The following is a 19,350-nucleotide window of genomic DNA, read 5'->3' as shown; positions in this document are numbered from 1 at the left end:
TGTTGCAGACAGTCATAAGTGCCAGAATCCCGCAAGTCTGCATAGGAGCATATGAGTGCGGCCACTTTCTGAGCAAGGGCTGAGGGATTTCACGCTATACAAACCGGCATACGTCCCACTCTGCATCAGCCCCTTTATGTTTCTGTATCCTTGACTGACATATCTTATTAGCAGACTTCCCATTCCTATATTGTATACATGTTGTATCATTACTTACTTCATGATTATTCCTTTTATCTTATTGTATCCTTTCTGCAGCCGTATACATCTGAGGGGACTTTTCCAGCCAGTTAAATGAAAGAAAATATTATTTTGTGATTGTATCATCAGTAGTCACTGCCAGAAGTATAAATACAGTATCAGCAATGCTTGATCAATTTATACGTTACATGGCGTCTTGTGGACATTGTTAGGAAACCCAGAGAGACCAATTAGGCAATTAACATAGGTGATAACCCCCAGACACCAGACATTGCTTTGTTACAGTGTTACAAATATTGTATTTATGTTTCAATTTTATACATACATATATGTGTGTATATATATCTATATATATATTTATTTATATATATGACTGACTTTATCAAGATTGCCATTGATTATTATTGTGAGCAGTTTACGCCAATAGTAAAATGACAAAGCAAAACAAGTATTTGTTACTATGTAAACTATTTTATGCATATGTAGAAAGCAAAATAATCATCCCAACTAGTTCCAGAGGCCATCAAGACAGTGTCCACATGGCGCATGGAAAAATGTCACATGAAGAACACGTTCTGAGTTGAGTTACATTGGTTAGCGTGAACTATAAGGAGTCTAAGAAAATAATGACAGTCTATTTCGAACAAATTTGCCAGCTTATGCAAATGTGATGGAAGTACAAAATATCTGTTCTAGGCAGGACTTCTTCATCTAACCGCAGGGGAGCAACCTTCTAGCAGTAGTGTGTATGGTACAGTAGAAAGTTTTAGACTGGTGGTGGTAGTATGGGATACTTTTATCAAGAAGTGAGGAATGGTAATCAACACCATCCCACCATTCCAGAATGATTTGCTGTCTCCCTGGGGCCTGGTTGTCCAGAGCTGGGCATGATCAAGTTGTCTTGATCCATATTATAACCAATGACATAATAATTAGAAGATGAATGATACTAGTGTATAATGAACTATACGGAAGTTGAAGGAGATATCCTTCAAGGCTGTACTTTTTGGAATGCTGCCAGAGCTATGTGCAGCACAGACAAGACAGTCGTAAATTAGGAAGATAAATATATGGCTAAAGTGTTGCAAGAAGGAAGGTTTTGGGCTCCTGGAGCTCTGGGCTGATATTTATAGGGAGCATTCTATAAGGCAATGATTGATTGCACCTAAATGGAAGATATAAGAAAAATGTGCAAGTCGGTTTCATAAATACACTTAACTTAAGAATGCTATAGCGCCCATGTTGAGGTCATCAATTCAACTCATGGACTAGAAAGGACATTTTTTAAAGCAATTTGAAATAAATAGACTTACAATTTAATCCTGTGGAGGAACAAGAATAAAATAATAAATAATAAAACACAAAATATTGTGACTTATTTTAAAGGTAAAAAAATAAAATAAAAAAAGAGGTTCTATATTAAAATAAATCAGGAAGGCGCAAAGTCTTAATTTGAGAGGTTCAGTATAGCAACCAAGATGGCAATCAGATTGGCTGTAAGAGAAATGAGAGCAAGAGAACAAGTCCAATCCTATAAAGAAATCCTTAAACATATCAATGATAAGAGACAAGGTGGATCTACTAATGGTCAATTTGCAGTAATATCAAAATAAATTGCTAAAATAGTATTTATTGATTTTAAAATCAATTTCCTAATAACTGAATCTATTAAGGCAACATCAACCTATAATCACAAGTTTTACAAACCTCCAAAAAAAATCCACCATCACTGAAATCACTAATTTCTCAGGAATAGACCAGTGTTGGAACACTGGACCATATTTATTTTCTCAAAGATAAGGTAATATGAAATCATATTAATCATATAAGGTCTTGAATATTTTTGGGTAACATGACAAAATATACGGAGGAGTAATAATAACAGTATCTGTACTTGTAGACTTCCAAAACCAAGGGTCAAAAAGCCAGTGGGACAATGATCCAATACCAAAAGGTCAAACATGGGTGAACAATTAGATGGAAACAAACATGAACACTGAAACCTGTTTCAATATATTGGTGGTTTATTAGTGGTCAACTCCTTTTATAGGGGGTGTTGGTCACCAATTTGTGACATATGTGATAAAACTGGTGCAGAAAAGTTACAACCATGCACAGAACTGCAGAAATATCTTGCCCACAAGCAATGCACAGATGTTAAATGCTCCAGATGCCTGCTATTGACATGTACGGAATTATTGCATGGATAAACCTCATGTTTTCAACAGCAAAGCAATCATGTAATTTGGGAGAAGAGATGAGATTTTAGGCTGCGGTCTAGGCAGGCAAACAGTGAGGCCTTTAAGGCATAGGAAACTCCTAGATATTGTTAAGATTGCAGCTATTGATAAGCCTTTAGAACCAAACTAGTAGAGGTCTTCACCTTTAGCAGCCGCCTTTCCGATAGAACTATATACGTTCGCTGGTACTCGGATGCCCCCAGAACTTATCTCTATGGTAGTAGAGGCTTATCAGGTTAGCTGCGGCACTTGATAGAATAACTGGAAGACTGGAGGTGGAAGTCAGTCCTGGAAGTGGGTCCATAGCCAGAAGAAAGGCCAGGGTACAGGTCAGAGGTCGGGGCTGGCAGCAAACAAGCAGGTCCAAATTCAGGCGAAGGTCAAGGTCACAAGCAGAGAAGCAAGATCCAATATCCAGGCAAATGGTCAGGTCAACAGGCAATCAGGCAAGGTTCAAAGGTTCAGGCAAGGTCACAGCGGAGAAACAATCAGGATATGTCAGGGAACAAAGAAGGTCAGCAACACACAGGCAGTGAACGCTACAACCAGCAGGGAGGTTAATCCCTCCCTGCCTTAAATACATGGAAGGGCCAATCACAGGGAAGGAGGCCAGCAGGAGTAATCAGCCCCAGGAGAAGAATAATAATTAATTAATGATGGGCGCACGCGCCCAGCTGCTCATCCTGCCAGGACGCGGTAATTCAAAAGCAGAGCAGAGCGGAATCGGAAGTGATGTCATGGAGCCGTCCAGGACGGGAACAGGGGGGTCACGACAGCTAGGGGCTCATAACAGATATGAAATAATGGCAGATATGACTATTTTAGGCCTTTAGAACATAGGAAACTCCTGTATGTGAGATTATTGCAGATATGACCATTTGGTAACCTTCAGTTGGGAACTTTATCATCATGGATACTTACACACCCCTAGGGGTATGTTTAAATACTCCTAGGGGTATTCTGTTAATTTTTCAAGGGGTTTCAGAGCATCCCTGCATTGTAAAAAGTAGCAGTACTTCATTATGTATAGCTGCAATTTGCATAATCACATAATGATTGTTACCACAGCTCTATAATAAATAGAGCCCATAGTCTGAAATGTGCCCAAGGGTAGTTTAAAAAACCATAACCCTTTGAATTAGTAACTTAGCCTGTCAAGTGCTCCTCGTGTGATAGACCAGGATCCCTAAGAACACTATACTAATATAGTATATATAAGTAAATAACACACGCACAAAGGTTAAATATTTTAATTGAAACAAAAAAATCTTATCAAAATATCCTTATTAATCACTTTATTATAAAATAAAATATACTTTTATTTTCTTGTGTTTCATCATAGCCCAATGGAAAAATAGCTATTCAGTGGAAAATGGAATAAAAAAACCCATAAAGTATGATGTAAACTGTGATCTTGGCCATGCTACAACTATGACACAATTTAATTTTAAGCAATGACAGTTTAGGAGTCGTAGAACAGTGTTGACTAACCTGTGACACTCCAGGTGTTGTGAAACTACAAGTCCCAGCATGCTTTGCCAATATATAGCAACTTATTGCTGGAAGGGAATGCTGGGACTTGTAGTTTCAAAACACCTGGAGTATCACAGGTTAGCCAACACTGTTGTAGAATATGTGTCAGCTTAATGAAGAGTCTTTGCAAGCATTGGATGCCATGTAGGATCTGTCTTGTCTAGTAATGCATGTAATAAAACTAATATTTGCCCAATAAATATGTCACTGTTTTGTTTTATTATTGCGAGTTATCTCTCTGTGTTTGTGAGGCTTTACAAATCTGCAGATATCCTGATCCTACATCATTTACACACCTTCTCCTGTGTCTATATCTCTCTCTATTGGGTCTGTTTATGAAGTTGCGCTGAGCCAACAGATGTTTCCTCCAAAGCATGGCCATCACATTAACTTGCACAAAGGGTTTAACACATGGAAATTAGACCTCTATGAAGACTGTGAACCAACTCAACTGGTGAAAATCTTTGTTTTTTGTCGTCAATCTTTAAAATCTAACTCCATGTTAAGATAGAGTTAGGCACCTAGGGCCTGATTCATTAAGGATCTTAACTGAAGAAACTTCTTATTTCAGTTTCCTGGACAAAACCATGTTACAATGCAAGGGGTGCAAATTAGTATTCTGTTTTGCACATAAGTTAAATACTGTCTGTTTTTTTCATGTAGCACACACATATCAACTTTAAATTTGAGTGTACAAATAAGCTATCAAGTATTTGTGTGTTACATGAAAAAACAGTCAGTATTTAACTTATGTGCAAAACAGAATACTAATTTGCACCCCTTGCATTGTAACATGGTTTTGTCCAGGAGACTGAAATAAGAAGTTTCTCAAGTTAAGATCCTTAATGAATCAGACCCCTAATCTGCTTGTCAGTCCCAGTGCTTGTTGACAGCCTACAAACACTGGTAGTGCTGGAATAACAAACTTGCACTTGTATGAGCACGCAAATGACTCTGGCTCGACAAACATGTAAGAAAGAGCTTAAAGCAGGAACAGGGCCTATCGATTATTTACCTTGTGTGCAGAGTAGGTTCGCGGTTTGAGGGAATCAGATGTGATATTGGTTGTTAACTGGCTTGGCAGTAACAGTAGCTGCAGATTTCATAACTGCCAGTGGTATTTCATTATGCATCTCAGAGGTATGTGTTGATACCTAATGTTAGTTACCTCAGAGTGCAGCCTACTAATGATAGATTGACCCCTATGTCTCTTTTACACCATCTGTTTAGTAATGTTGCCAGTGCTCCACTTTTGCCATCTACATGGATTGGCACTGTTAGTTTTGCTCTGGCTCAAGGCTGAGTCGAACGCCAACATAAACTCTCAGCTTAGGCTCCAGTCTCATCCAGGAAGCCCTAATTCATCTTCAGAACTGCTCTAGAAAAACTCTTCACTGCTGCTCCAACTTCTTTTCACAAGTTCTAGCTCCTGAGATATTATTACATTTATTTTATTTAAGATTTTTAGGATTTGTGTTCATTTTAAGTGAATGTAGTATATTTGAGTGAACTGTCAGCTGCAGTATGCCAGCTCTCGTTCCACCCTTGCTCTGAAGCACCGTGACATAAAGCACCTCTGATGTGGATCTACCATGCCTCTAGTGATTGGAGCTGGATTGTCTGGAATAGAGAGTTTAATTGGAACCCTTGTTTTCACCAAGGATGTGAGTATTAAGAGGAAAGGGAGCATCAGTAAGTGCAACCCACAAGGTATTGCACTTAATGAGATACCTTTTCAAACCTTTAGAGAAGAGTCCAATTATGTTCAAGATTGTCAAATTAAGTTCAACTCCTAGATATACTGATTTAATTATTTGGTTGATGTTGCTAGTCTGTCTCTATAGGAAATCAATTTGCAAACTATAATGTATTGATCATGTTCTGCTAATACAAATAGCCATTTAGATCCTAAATAGAGTCTGTGAATTGTTATGCTTCATTTGCAAATTTTAGCATGGGGGTTAATAGGGTCACTAATCACAGTAGATAAGCAAACAATAAAAATTGTTTAGCAATTTCATTAGGATATCACTAGTATTAGAAGTCTGATAGCTTTTCTCTGTAAAATCCTAAATAACGACATAGTAACATATAATTCTAGTCCTAATAACCATGGGCCTGATTCATTAAGGATCTTAACTGAAGAAACTTCTTATTTCAGTCTCCTGGACAAAACCATGTTACAATGCAAGGGGTGCAAATTAGTAGTATGTTTTGCACATAAGTTAAATACTGACTGTTTTTTCATGTAGCGCACAAATACTTGATAGCGTATTTGTACACTGAAATTTAAAGTTGATATTTGTGTGCTACATGAAAAAACAGTCAGTATTTAACTTATGTGCAAAACAGAATGCTACTTTGCACCCCTTGCATTGTAACATGGTTTTGTCCAGGAGACTGAAATAAGAAGTTTCTCAAGTTAAGATCCTTATTGAATCAGGCCCCATGTCATTAAATAACACATTTGTATCTGTCCAGTTGGGGGTTGCTTCCAATGAGTCATGGAGGCCAGCAGGAGTGTTATGCAAGTTACAATTAAAAATAATGGGAAATAAATGACAGATTTAGTGTAATAGATGGACAGTCAGGAGGTATAATGACATTTATACAAATTTATAGACACCACACCATTTTTGTAAATATAATACAGTAACATGGTTTAGGTTTTCATGTAAAATGTGACTGCACTACTTGTATCCAGGAACATATTTTATAAATGTTCCTTATTAAATCTAATTGGGGAAGCATATCTTTCTGCATGGTGAAATGACCTTATTGTAAGTAGTGACAACTTAAGATATATAGATGATCTGTCTTGTCTTGGTTATAGACTTGTCACAAGATACAGAAACTGAAGGCCTCTTGCTGATATTTGCGCCTCTAAACTTGGAGGTGTGGAGTCTAAACACACCCCCGGTCTTCGACAGGGATCCCTGCAAGGGAGTTTGGAGTTTGCTGCAAGGGATGTGCAGCTCGCAGCCCTCCAAGTTAGCTATCAACAAAGTGGATGGTGAACAGACGTGGTCATGCAGGCAGAGATCAAACCGTTCAGGCAAACGTGGTCCAAAAGAGTAAGCAAATTGGAGGCAACAAGCCAATGGTCAGATACAGCAAGAGCAGTCAGGCCAAAGGGAGTTACGGGAGCAGAACCAGAGGAAGCCGGGTCAGTACACAGGAGGTCAGTCAGAGAGCAGGGAAACAGGCAAGAACGCTGGAGCATAGGAAGACCTAGATACACTTGCACTCTAATGGCGCCAGAGCCTCCTTTAAATACTGTAGACAGAGGACTGCTCCGATTGGTGCACAGTGGATTCAGCAGTCAGAACAGCTGACCTCTGACAGAAGCTGAGAGCAGCGCCCACATTGCTAAGCAACAAGGACGCGATAGTCCGTGCATGTGCCCAGACTGCTGGTCGCAGGAAGGAGACTAGGCACCGGGACGAGCGGCTCGAGGAAGGTGACCATCCCTGGCTCCCAGGGAGAGAGCGGGGACAGCGCCTGACAAGAATATGGAGCAAATGTATGATTTATAAAGGGGGGTTTCCATGCCCTGTCACCACACTTACCTTTGTGGCTGTGCATCTCAGAGACAGACCCCTCAGTCTGCCTCTCTTGCTTCTTTCTCATGTGGAGCAACATGCAAGCCTGGTGCAGCCCACCTCACATGTGATATGGTGTCGTCAGGGAGGGAACGGCGGGAATAAACAGAGGTGAAAGGAGGCGAGGAGCGAATCTGTGTTATTTTCTGCCACACGCTGTAAGGTGGATGGTCCTGACCATCCCAACCTGACATAACCTGGTGCTGGCCATCGCTTTTTCAAGGGATCACACTCTCAGCGTTCCCCTGCTCTATCAGTAACCAGCCTAGGTCTATGAAGCATTACATTATGTGACACAACTTCAATTGAATATTTGCAATCTGTCCCTCATGAGGGACAATTTAACTAAATTGCTCTTTCAACGTGAATTAAAATGGGCCGATATGTTAGACACTGTGTTATCTGGAAGCCTGAGGGGACAATTAAACTTTAGCCATTTTTTTTATCCATTTCTCGCATCCATCTTGAACTACATATGAAAGCTGCAAAATTGGTGAACATTGCAATTTATAATAATTATATCTCAACTGTCAATGTATGTCACTGATGTTTTAAAGGATAAATACATTGACCTGTAATTGTTATTACCTAATGAAGGAGCCCCATCCTTTGATACATAATGCTGCTAACCTTCCTGGAGTAAATGCACTCCATCTCTGTTGCTAATGATATTTTTGAAGTTTTTAACTATTGGTATATTTTATTGCCTTATGAGAAATCTAACTTGTGTCTTTGTACTGTGTATTGTGTGCAAAAACGTTTTATAACTATACATATGCAATTGCACAAAATTCATATCCGCATGCATTTGACACTTACGACCCTTTATAACTTGAGAAGCAGAACAGGAGAGGGAAGGGGTGGACTAACATAGGCTATGTACAGTATGGGTGTGTCCACGCAAATTTGGCTATTTCAAATCTTGTGCTTAGCAGAAGTACGCATGTTTTTCAGCTTTATCATTAGCACCTGGTAGTGATGACCAACATGGCACTATGCAAACTAGACCGACACGGCACTATGCTGGACTAGACCGACACGGCACTATGCTGGACTAGACCGACACGACACTAGACATTTTTATAAATGATACATATTTGATTGTAAAGGCTGTGATAAAGGGATAATCGTTAGCATTAAATTATGGAGGTGTAATAGTTAATGCAGTGAAAGAGTTAATATTATATAATTGCCAGGAGGCAGCAGTGCTTCTGCTCTAATGAGAGTAATTGAGGAAATCCACGTAGGTGCATTATTAATATGCATATAGTAAAAATAGTGCAATTACCCAAAAAACCTACTTCTGTCTGTATGTATGTCTATACTTGAGGTGGAAGTATGCACTTTACACGTAATGGGCTTGATTAATTAAGGAAAGGAAAGCAAAAAAAAAAGTAACTTTTCACCTTGTCAAAACCATGTAGCATTGGAGGGAGAGGTAAATTTAAAATATAGAAATAGATTTAGAGTTGGAGTAGGGCATGTACTAGATCAACTTTAAATTTCAGTGTAAAAATAAAGCTAGCAAGGATTTGTGTGCTACATGAAAAAAACAGCCAAACTTAGTTAAAGCTTATGTACAGTAACTGGTAGCACGGAGGTAGGATGCAGAGAATCAGGTGACACAGCAAACGTATAACCAGGGTCAGGACAAAGCTGAGGTTCAGAAGCAAGCAGGAGAGTCATAAACAGGCAAAATGTCAGGGCTGGCAGCAAGCAGGGATAATCAGAGCCAAAGGTCAGGGGCAATGAGCAAGCAAGCAGGTTCCAGGAAACAAGCCAAAGGTCACAACTGGTATCAATCAAGGCAGACAGAGTATCCATAGGAACAGAGAATGCAGGGGTACAAACACTATAACAAACAGGGAGGCAAAGTCCTCCCTGCCTTAAATACTGACAAGGACCAATCAGTAGGTCAGAAGGCACACACACCCTTCAGGCACACAGGAGGCACATAATAAATCATGGCCGCATGTCCCTGCTGTCAGGTAATTGAAAGGACGCAGCAAGGATGTTGTATTGACTGCCCTGGCAATGGCAATAACGCAGCAGAGGGAAGTGACATCCAGGCTGCCAGGGCAACAGCTGGGATGCAGCCAATGTCTGCGTATACCTAAGTCGTCGCGGCTAGTGCGGCGACTTGTGACAACTGTACACAGATATTAGGTTTTATATTTTAGAGTGGACAGAGGGTACAACACGGAAATTATCACCTGTAAAGAAAGCAACTCAGTACAGTCTACCACCACAGTACAGCCCTCAATCACAGCAAAACACCGTAGAATATCTGTAAGAGCTGTACTTATTGTCCTTGGTATCCAACTGCCCATATCTATAAACAAATAAAATATATATGTGGACAGAAAATGAAAAAAAAAATGGAAAAAAACATTGTTAATCCCAGTGTACTGAAAGCAAAATTCTAAGATGCCTTAACATGTGCTAATTGCTCAGTGAAATTAGAAAGACTCTTGGTAAGTGATAAAGGCTTTCTTTCTCTACTTGTATATGGAAAAATGAATTTATCCCTAATTCGATTTTTTTCATGGCTGTTTATTATTATGCAATATCTGGCATTTAATTAAAAAAATATAAATTCAGCATTTTTCTTTGTAGTCTAATTCATCTATTTTCCATGTATCAATTTAAACAGAGCTTCTCTTATTTCCTGGTTCCTTAGGCTATATATTGCAGGATTCAATAATGGTGTAAACACAATGTATATGAGAGAGATAACTTTGTTGAAATTCAGTGAACGTCCAGAAGATGGCACTGTGTATTTAGCAATTAAGGCACCATAGTATGTGGTGACAACTGTTAGGTGGGAACTGCAGGTGGAGAAGACTTTCTGTCTTCCGGTGGTGGTGGAGATCTGTAGGATGGTGAAGACAATTCTGACATAAGTAATAATAATGAACATAAATGGAAAAAGCAGAAGTGGAATGGAGAACACAATGTTCTCTATTTCCACAAACGAAGTGTCTGAACAAGAAACCTCAAAGAGAGGAGCAAAATCACAGTAGATGTGGTCAATCATGTTGCACCCACAAAACTTTATGAGAGACACTGGAAGAGTTGCAGTCAAACTGACAAGAAAGGCCAACAACCAAGACCATACAACTAGGTGGAGACGAAGGCTGATGTCCATTATAGTGATGTAATGCAATGGACTACATATGGCCAAATATCGATCATAAGACATCACTGTTAGGAGTAAACATTCAGAAATTGTTGAAGAGCAAGCAAAATAGTACTGTGTAAGACAGTTACTCACAGACATGGTCTTTCCTTGTCCGACTAAGGCACATAGCAAGTTAGGAACCACATTTGTAGACATTAAGATGTCAGAAAAGGATAAATGACAGAGAAAGAAATACATTGGAGTGTGAAGCTGTTGACTTCTCAGAATCAAACCAGCTATGAGGACGTTACCAGTTATTGTGAAGATGTATGTCACAGAGACTATAACAAAAAGTGTGTATTTTAGTATCCAATGACCCTGAATTCCTAATAAAATAAATTCTGTAATCTTAGTTTGGTTGCATTTGTTCATAGTAGGAAGATCAATTTAGCAGTAGATTGTGGTAAAGTTTAATTAGTGTAGAAATGTTCCACAGATAAAACAACACTCCATGTGTGATAAGGTTTTTGTGGGAAAGTTACTTGTGGTTTGCTTCTTTATTTCTGGGCAGCCCACGCCATCTCATCCAGGTTCTAAGAAAGTCAAAGTTCTGCAATAGTCCAAGAAAACCCATGCAATACAACAATACTTTAGAGCTGATAGTCAGACAAGGTTGTTCCAGAACAGTCTTGAGATGTCCTCCAATCAGGCAGAATACAGGTTTAGTCTGCAGAAAAGCTGTACTGTGACCTGGTGTCTGGTGAGGTTGACCAATCACAGGAAACGTGTCTCAGGGCTACTTACTTTAGGAATGGTTTCCTCCATGATCACCAAGCATTAAAAATATTTACAAATTAATAAATACCAGAAATTTGAATGATGTACTACATATGGAAGGTGAAAAGGTAAAATAAAAAGGAAGAGAAGAATACAGAGAACAATTTGAAATGCGGGCTTCACAATGCTACTCATGCACTCCTTGTACACCAAAAAATACAATTGTTATTCTGTTTCCTTATGTATCATGTGTTTTCTATACCTCTTAGATTGTAAGCTCATTTGGGCAAGATCATCTTTACTTTCAGTTTCATGTCATTGCGTAATTTAATTATTTCATGATCCCCTGAATGTTCAGCAATGTTTTATGTGTCAGCTCTATATAAATAAATATATATTAATAATAATAACAACAACAACAACAACAAAAACAACAACAACAACAATAATAATAATAATACCTATATAAAAAATATATTCTGAGGAATATGTTATTACTTTAAAAGATTAGATTTAAAGTACAGACAGTTACAATTTTCTTTTTGCAAATGGGTGACTAGGTTAAAATTTGAACGCATGACACAGACATCATCCGAAAATGAAATCAGACAATCAAAGATATCTCCCTGGGAGAGACTGAGATATCACCTATGGGTCACTCAGACGACATCTGCACTGTAGTCCAATGGGGAGATTCAATTCAACACAATGTGTTTCCGGAACAGTTCATGTAGACACATTAAGGCGATGTTCAGACAGATATTTCCGCTCAATTTTCCTTTATCCCCATAGAGGTGCACAGCAAAATGAGCAGAGATTCCTCACCGTAATAGGCAGCATTGAGTGAAGCCAGACAAAAAGGCGATATCTAGCAGCACATCACATTGAACTGAATCTCCCCCTAAAAGTCCACAGCATTCCTATCCCTTCTATCCCAAGAACATATGTTGAGACTGAGGGGTATATATACTAAACTGTGGAGATCTTGCCTATAGCAACCAATCAGATTCTAGCTGTCATTTTGTAGAGTGCACTAAGTAAATGACAGCTAGAATCTTATTGTCTACTATAGGCAGAATCTCCACACAATCCGCAGTTTAGTAAATCTAGCCCTGAGACTGAGCTGTGATCACCTTACCAGTTTAATGTAATGGTTCTACAGAAAGATTAAATAATGGGATGATGAAAATAAAATAATAAAAGTATGATTATGCTTTATATCATTTAATTTATATTCTATAGGATGACATATGTATATACTACACCTTTTTTCCAAATGTCATATATACACATTTCAATATTTATGACTTACCTATATGAATACATTCTATGGGTTTGTGATTCATGTAGTGGATTAAAGGCCTTCTTAGTATTGTAAAGAACTTCACATTAACCAATGTGGTGTAAACACTGATCCAGCAGTAAATGCAAGCACTCATTCATGATTATACCTTTGAACTTATTATATCCTTACTGCACCTTTATCCGTCTACGTGGAATTTCCAGCCCATTAAAATAAATAATGAAAATATGATTTTGAGATTTTATCATCAGTGGTCTTTGCCGGAAGAATTAAAACACTATCAGCAAAGCTCAGTAACGCACAAGTCTATCCATTTATACAGTTTATGGCTTCTTGTGGACATTGTGATCATGTTGAGAAAGCCAGGGAGACCAATTAGGCTGAGCCATAATTAGAGCAGTGATTTATCTCTTATTATCATGGGTGATCTCACCCCAGACACCAGAATTTGCTTTGTTACCATTACTTTTTAGAAAGGACATTAAATTCTATCCAAATAAATATTACTTTGTACATTATTTTATGTATATATGTATTTATTTTGTGTTATTTTTGTAGACAAGAAAGCATGCGCAATAGGTTTTGTTACAGAATTAATGATTTTTAATATTTCTATAAATCGGAGCCCTGGAGATGGAAATTGTTTATCACCCCCTGAAGAAGTACCATAAATAGAAGGGATGAAATGCGTTGGGTAAAAGGTTTTTTTCACCCTATCCTTCTATAGGACTATGTCTGTATGAGCAATATGGAGTCTTCAGGGAAACATCATCATCATCATCATCATTTGTTTATATAGCGCCAACATATTCCGCAGTGCTTTATAATTGGGGACAAACATAGTAAACTAATAAACAAACTGGGTAAAACAGACAAAGAGGTGAGAAGGCCCTGCTCGCAAGCTTACAATCTATTGGACAATGTGAGTTTGACACATGAGGTTAAGTCTACATTTGCAGTCGGCCCAGCCAGACTGCAAAGGTAAAAGTGACTCATAAGCTAAATGATCCTGTCACACAACAATGTTGGTCAAGGGGTAGTTGTATAACAGTTGGTAATAGGGTAGTGTAGTGAGGTTAAGAGGGTGGTTGAGGAATATTAAAAGCTTGTCTGAAGAGGTGGGTTTTCAGAGAATGCTTGAAAGCTTGTAGACTAGAGGAAAGTCTTATTGTGCAAGGGAGAGAATTCCATAGAGTGGGTGCAGCCCGAAAAAAGTCCTGTAACCGGGAATGTGTGTGGATGAGAGATGCAGATCTTGTGCAGAAAGGAGTTGCCGAGTTGGGAGATATTTTGTGACAAGAGAGGAGATGTATGTTGGTGCAGCTTTGTTGATGGCCTTGTAGGTTAGTAAGTGTATTTTATATTGGATTCGGTAGAAAACAGGCAACCAGTGTAGAGATATACAGAGTGATTTAACAGAGGAATAACGATTTGCAAGGAAAATCAATCTTGCCGCAGCGTGCAAAATAGATTGTAGGGGTTTGAGTCTGTTTTTAGGAAAGCCAGTAAGGAGGGAATTGCAATAGCCAATGCGGGAGATGATAAGTGCATGAATTAAGGTTTTTGCAGTGTCTTGTGTGAGATATGTGTGAATTCTGTAAATGTTTTTTAGATATATGTAACATGATTTAGATATAGAGTCAATGTGGGGAACAAAGGATAGGTGTGAGTCAAGGATTACACCTAGGCAGCGAGCTTGTGGGGTGGGATTTATGGTCATGTTATCAACAGAGATAGAAATGTCAGGTATGCTCTTGTTGGTGAGTGGGAATTTTATTAACTCTGTTTTAGAAAGATTAAGTTTGAGTTGGCGAGAGGACATTCAAGATGAAATGGCAGAAAGACAGTCAGTTACACGGGACAACACAGATATCGAGAGATCAGGAGAGGATAGATAAATTTGGGTATCATCCGCATAGAGATACTGAAATCCAAAGGAATTTATTAGATTTCCAAGAGAAGCGGTATAGATAGAGAACAGAAGAGGACCTAGCACTGAGCCTTGCGGTACTCCAACTGATAAAGGAAGAGGAGCAGAGGTGGCCCCAGGGAATTTAACAGTGAAAGAGCAATTAGAACGGTTGGATGTGAACCAGGATAGAACAGTGTCTTGAAGCCCTAGGGATTGCAGCGTTTGTATGAGAAGAGAGTGGTCAACGGTGTCAAATGCAGCCGAGAGATCCAGGAGAATTAGGAGAGATTAATAGCGTTTAGTTTTAGCAGTGATCAGATCATTGACAACCTTAGTTTACGCAGTCTCTGTGGAGTGTTGAGAACGAAAGCCAGAATGAAGAGGATCCAACAGGTTGTTTGCGGAAAGGAAGCGTGTGAGGCGAGTGTAGGCAAGTCTCTCTAGAAGCTTGGAGGGGCACGGCAGCTGAGAGATGGGACGGTAATTTGATAGAGAGTTTGGGTCGGAATCTTGTTTTTTTAGAATAGGAGTAAATACTGCATGCTTGTATAGTGACGGACAGATGCCAGTAGAGAGCGAGAGATTACAGATTTTAGTTAGAGGTGAGATGAGCACAGGAGACAGGGATCTACTAATTTGCGAGGGGGTAGGATCAAGAGGACAGGAGGTAGAGTAGGAGGATAAGAAGAGAGTAGAAATTTCCTCTTCATTTGTGGGGTCAAATTAAGAGAGTATTTCAGAGGTTGGTGGGAAGGAATTGAACCAATTGCTTGTCGAGGAAGAGGATACCATTTCTAGTCTGATCTTATCAATCTTGTCCTTGAAATAGGAAGCAAGATCCTATGCACTGATAGTGGATGGAGGGTTTGGGGTGGGAGGATTGAGAAGAGCTTTAAATGTCTTAAAAAGGTGTTTGGGGTTGGAAGCCTGAGCATAGATAAGATATTGGAAGTATGTTTGTTTTTCAGTGTCCAGAGCATTTCGATAGGAGCGGTAGATAGTATATGTGAAGTATATGTGAAGAAGTCATTAGAGGTGCGAGTTTTACGCCAGTGACATTCTGCTTTACGGGAAAGTTTTTGAAGAATTTGCGTTGCTGTAGTGTGCCATGGCTGACATCGAAGTCAACGTGCAGTATGTAGTGTCGCTGGAGCCACTTGATCAGTGGCTGTTGCTAAGGTTTGGTGAAAATGAGGTACTGCCATCTCAGGGGAGGAGAATGCAGAGATAGGGGATAGAAGGTGTTGGAGAGAGGTGGAAAATTGTTGAATATTAATAGAATTAAGATTTCTGTGGGTATGATGAGGCTTGGTAGAGTTAGACAGTAGAGAGGTTAGAGCAGTGGGGGGGAGCGTGTAGCTGATAAGGTGATGATCCGAGAGGGCATAGTCTAGAGAAAACAAGATCAAGACAATGGCCATCCTGATAAGTAGCAGATTCAATCCACTGCGAGAGGTCAAGTGAGGAGGTTAGAGAGAGTAGTTTGGAAGCAGCTTTGGAAGGTGGGTTATCAATGGGGATGTTGAAGTCACACATGATAATGGTGGGGATGTCTGAAGATAAGAAGTGAGGGAGCCATGCAGAAAAATCCTCAATAAAATGTTGGTGTGCTCCAGGGGGACGATAGATCACCGCAACACATAGAGAGAATGGATTAAAAATGCGAATAGCATGTACTTTAAAAGATGTGAACGTGAGTGATGGGACATTTGGTAGAACTGTGAACATGCACTGTGGGGAGAGAAGTAGTCCAACCCCACCTCCTTGTCTGCCTTCAGGTCTGGAGGTGTGGGTGAGTTTGAGGCCACCATGTGAAAGTGCTGCTTGGTGAGGCAGTGTCTGATTGCATGAGCCATGTTTCTGTTATTGCCAGAAGGTTGAGGTTTCTTGAGAGGAAGAGATCATGAATGGAGGTAAGTTTGTTACAAACAGAGCGTGCATTCCAAAGGGCACATTTAAAGGACTTTGGAAGAGAGGGGAGACAGGTGATGTGTTTGAGGTTTTTTATAGAGCGGTAGTGTTCTGATGTATGTGTGTGTGAGGAGTGTGGGGGACCTGGATTAGGTGATATATCACCAACTAATAGAAGCAGAGAGAGAAAGATAGGTAAGGGGATTGTAAGATGTGTGACCTTTTATTTTCTGGCGACAGGTGGAGGCTTTACTTGTTAGAGATAATAATTAGGACAACAGTTCATGGGTGTTAACTAGAGGTGAGTGGAGTAATGAAGGTGCAATGTGGACAAATGTTTGTGTTGGTGGAGGGGTGAAAGATGACACAGTCCTAAATATAATGCCATGAAAAGAGACCAAGAAGAGCAATTTGTTAAACATTGTAATGAGAGTAAAAGCAAAAAGTAAGGGGTTTTTAAACAATTTCCTCTTTGCAGTGTTCCGTATAGATAGACAAGTAATGCAGAAATAGATTTTGCAAATATAGCTTAGTCCTGGGAGTCATCCAATGTAGTCCAATGTGTGTTCAACTGTGTTGTCTAACTGTGCATTTTCGTCCACTTTGTGAGAAAATCCCACGCAGTGTAGAAATCACACACGTCTACCCCCATATACGTCACCCCATAGACTGAAGCTAAGATGTAGTCAGGCAAATTTAGGAACACACTACATCTGTGCTAATTGGTCAGATAATCAAAGGAAAAGAAAACATTTGTTTAATAGGCTAGAGGAGGCCAGATACCTATCATAAATTAGGCTTCAATAAAAGACTGGGCCAACCTAAGTTTAAACAGATAACAATTTCCTATAACATACTTTTAAACACAGTTGCAGGGATGAATTTCACAGATTAATGATCAGAATAGCAGTAGTATGGATGGACATACTTTTAAACACAGTTGCAGGGAAGAATTACACAGATTGCAGGGATGAATTACACAGATTAATGATCAGAATAGCAGTAGTATGGATGGACATACCTGTAGATGAAAAGAGAAGAGAAGGATCATCTGTAATGCCTGTGATCAGACAAGTCTATGTTTCAAGTTATTTTGATATATGTGCAATATTTTTATACTTTGTTAGAATAAAAAAAAAATTGAGAGCTTTACACTATGCTGTTTTTTATATTTCTTTTTGGAGTTCACAATTGTGTGCAGTAGAGCACATTAAAGAAGTTTTGAGTTTAAAGAGATTCTTCTTGAGAGGAGATCTGCACCTTAGGATATAACTGTTGACACGCAGGCAATTTATACATTTATCACTTGTGAATTGTATGATTGGAGAAGTTTGTAATGTACCTTATAAGTGTGGTTTGTGCACGGGTGTATTTTTTTTTTTTCGTTTTTTAAAAAGAAGGTAATATTGCACTATTGATGTCCTCTTCTGTTGGTTCTATGTTAACATCCTTGGATATATGGAGCAGAGAACTGGATGAGACACAGTGGATTATCAAAATATACAAATCCGAGCAAACTCTGATTATTCCTATGGTATTCAATTTTTATTGATCTGATTAAAGCTGCAAAGAGTGGGAGTATTGCACTAGGAGGTGTCTTTCTTTGTTTACAATATATGAAGCAGGTTTTTTTGTTTGTTTGTGTGTTCATTGGCAATCTTCGACTTCCCTGCACCGATTTGGATGAAACAAACATGAGGCGGTTCAGCTGGATCCCGGCCAAATTTTAAGAGGATTAGGGACCATCCATTAACCCGGCGTCATTGAGGTTGGGTCGTAATGACACAGGGCGTTTTAAATTACGTGTATCTTTTTACTTAGTTATGCGACATTAGCGACAGTAGCTGGAGTTTAGACCCCTCATGCAGGCAGAGGCCAAACCGTTTGGGCGAACATGATACCAAAGGAGTAAGCAAATCGGAGTCAGCAAGCCAAAGGACAGATACAGCGAGAGCAGTCAGGGCACAGGGAGATCCAGGAGCAGAACCAGAGGAAGCCAGGTCAGTACACAGGTGGTCAGTCAGAGAGCAGAGGTACAGGCAGGAACACTGGAGTCATTGGATCAAACGTAGATACAATCAGTCTCAATTCAGTTATTATACACTCTTTGCTTACATGCTGACAGCCGGGAATGACGATCCTCCAATGATCGATTACAAGGGGCGGATTAATGCTAATCCGATTAATAGGATTGGCTGCAGCAACTGTCGATCAATAGAATTGCTTGTCACGGAGTTCCGCCTATCATAACATTACACGTCATACTAGTAGGCGTGAACTACTGCATAAATATGTTTACTCCTCACTGTTTCTGGTTAGCCTTGAAAAAGCATGTAGCGAAACGCGCGTTGGCGTTTACCCTGCTACTGCTCCCATTCACTCTCTGTTATAAATTGTTTAAACTTAACAATTCTCAGGATACATTAACCCTACATGGGTGATAGATATTATAAATGTGTGTGTGTATGCGTGTGACGGCTAAACGATATGGCTGCAATTTAGAAGGACATTCACTTAACATATAGGTGACTGACCTACAATAGCAAAATGAATCCACTTAATGATAAATGGAACAATACTTTATCAGTATTACCAGCATATACTGTTAGATCAGAGAGCACATGCTAACTCTGTAGTCTGCTTAGTCCTTGGTATATTGCCATATATAGATAGAACGGTCTAAACTTGTGGATTAACAGCTGGGTCTGAGCATATTAAAGTTTAACCCTTATTGGACTTTACAAGACAAT

This window comes from Mixophyes fleayi, chromosome 4 (assembly GCF_038048845.1).
Source record: "Mixophyes fleayi isolate aMixFle1 chromosome 4, aMixFle1.hap1, whole genome shotgun sequence".
Classification (NCBI taxonomy): domain Eukaryota; kingdom Metazoa; phylum Chordata; class Amphibia; order Anura; family Limnodynastidae; genus Mixophyes; species Mixophyes fleayi.
Note: the sequence above shows the minus strand (reverse complement) of the source record.